This window comes from Dendropsophus ebraccatus, chromosome 7 (genome assembly GCF_027789765.1).
Source record: "Dendropsophus ebraccatus isolate aDenEbr1 chromosome 7, aDenEbr1.pat, whole genome shotgun sequence".
In the NCBI taxonomy this organism is placed as follows: Eukaryota; Metazoa; Chordata; class Amphibia; order Anura; family Hylidae; genus Dendropsophus; species Dendropsophus ebraccatus.
Genome location: NC_091460.1, coordinates 13,134,522 through 13,137,282, shown reverse-complemented (window position 1 = coordinate 13,137,282; position 2,761 = coordinate 13,134,522). Strand labels below are relative to the sequence as shown.

Below are 2,761 nucleotides of genomic sequence, written 5' to 3'. Positions count from 1 at the left end.
TCAGAGACATCTTTATCAGCGTTCAAGGACATTCTCAGAGGAAAGTTGACTGTCTGTTACAGTGGGAATAATGTGAAAGTATCATTGCAGAGAATGTATTGTTCTAACCTTTTTGACCTTTTTGAATAATAATAATGAATACTAATATAGATGCCATTGCGCATGACTGAATAGCTAAATCACTAGCACCGCCTCATCTATGCCTTATTAGCATTTGTTAACACCCTATATTTTATCTGTCTATAAAATGTGATTACCATAATAAAACTTGGGTCATTTTTATCCAGGCTTATAATCATGATATTATAAGCCTGGTCTGTGTCCGTGATTTATAAGTGACGAGTTGGTAATACTGCAGGTGACAACTCTAGAAAATCTATATTTTAAAACCATCCTGTACCTGGGTTTTTGACTTCTTCTCCATAGAGAGGGGTCAACATTTAAATTTAACCTCAACAGTTATAACGGTTGGCTATTTTGAGTCACTGTTGCCTTTCTATCAGCTCGAACCAGTCTGCCCATTCTCCTCTGACCTCTGGCATCAACAAGGCATTTCCGCCCACAGAACTGCCGCTCACTGGATGTTTTTTCTTTTTCGGACCATTCTCTGTAAACCCTAGAGATGGTTGTGCGTGAAAATCCCAGTAGATCAGCAGTTTCTGAAATACTCAGACCAGCCCTTCTGGCACCAACAACCATGCCACGTTCAAAGGCATTCAAATCACCTTTCTTCCCCATACTGATGCTCGGTTTGAACTGCAGGAGATTGTCTTGACCATGTCTACATGCCTAAATGCACTGAGTTGCCGCCATGTGATTGGCTGATTAGAAATTAAGTGGTAACGTGCAGTTGGACAGGTGTACCTAATAAAGTGGCCGGTGAGTGTAGATCGGCTTTTAGAAAAAACTTGTAACCTGGGAACGGCTCAAAATACTCAGGGGGACTTGATGAGTAAGAGCAGCCAGGTTTGGGAGCATTCCATTTTTTAGCTTTTAGGTGTAATCTTTCTCTTTAAATACCCTCACCAACTACAATACATTAAAAAAACTTTTTTCTGTAATTTATTCAAGCAATAATTTTTGTCTGATTTTTAAATTCTAATGTTTAAACTAAATACAAAGATTTCCATAGCGTTACTATGACTACTCACAAACGTAAAAGGAATATTTTCTCTGAAAGTGTTAATGAAATCTATTACTCGCTCTGTTAGGCCATATTCATGTGTTCCGTGTTCTGGAATGTGTGAATGCGGCCTTAGTGTCCCCTTCATCCTGCTGGAATGGTCTCTACCTTGGTCTGCTTTAGGTGACGTTCTCCTTTGTTCAGGTCGTCTTCTCTCATAGGCTCACGCTTGTCGCAGGATACTGAACCTCATGCAGCTTGGAGTAGGACACTTGCTCACCAGCTTGATTCTTCAAATATTTCCTGTCAATTGAAATATTTTCTCTTGTAATGTCACACTAGTCGTATTTAAGAGACTTGTCCTTGGTGACTGATTCCCCATCTAGAACACAGTAGCATTACGCAGACATTTGTCTTCAGCTGTCAGATACTGGCCCGGTGTACACAGGATTCCCGTGATTCTTTTGTATAGAAAGAGCAGTATGTGCTTGTTTTCCATTGCCAATCTTCCCTGAATCCATGAGGATGGTCTAACCTTGGATCTAAGGGTAGATTCCCCAGTTATGGTACCAATTGAAGTAACTTTATTCATCACTTCCATATGGAAACTTGTATATGGGATGAGGGAAAATGGAGAACATGCCATCCGATCTATGAATTGGCCAACTATTTAGAATGAGTAAAAGTGGCTCAGGTAGGACGTCACTGGCCATAGGTTGAGCTAATAGGAACACGCCTGGGATACATACTATTGTATCAATATATGAAACACCCAAACAAGTATTGGCCTTCTTTAAACTATCCAGTGAAAATCCCACATTGTGTTCCCTTCTGTTCACCTTTATTGGGCAGGTCTGATGCATTAACTAATCAATATCAAGTATCTTTTACATATATGACCGCTATCATGGACGGTTGTAGTGCATCGGGCAGTATATTGTGTGCTAGATCCCTAGTATTCGAGCTGTGGCTCATCCTTCCAAAAGAGAAGGTAACTGTACTGGATTTGACTATCGGGGCCCAGATACTTGTAAATTCCAGTTGCCTTCTTTCCCTTCTTCTTCTAACTACTTGACTGATGTCCTTTTGTGTTGCCCCCACAATTGTTGTAATAGATGGTAGGGACATTGTTCCCTCTTATCCTTCATGTGTATTGTCTTTGGAAACTTTAAATAGTTTGATTCAATAACGCAGGTGATGCCGATTGTCAACAAAACCGTCATTTTCATGTCCGGGATGTGAAAACTTTAGGCTTATAAGCTTAATGGTTTATAGGATCCTGGAGTAACAAGAGCGGCATCAGATTCTTAGCAGTTATATCCTTTTACGTTGTTCTGCATGAATCAATCTGTCTGTTTTTATGCATTGGGCACCTTTTCTGGTCTGTTCTTTCAATCTGGCCACTCTTGTCATCATAGCCTCAAATGGGCTCACCCGATTAGCATCCCAAGAAGATTTGGGTACAAAATATTAACCATAATATAGCTTCTCGGCCTTTTGGCCAAGATCAAGTGTAGTATCTGTTCTTATCAGTTTAATATCTGATATGTCCCCTATCTGGGGACATATATTAAATGGATTTTTAGAAAAGGGAGATGGTCCTGGTATTGCAGTGCCTCCAGGTTTAGTGCACAAAAA

General features: G+C 40.1%; 1 pseudogene; it reads left to right on the top strand.

Annotated features, from left to right (window-relative positions):
• Nucleotides 1-2,604: 2,604 nt before the first annotated feature.
• On the top strand, nt 2,605-2,761 carry LOC138797963 (U2 spliceosomal RNA; annotated as a pseudogene).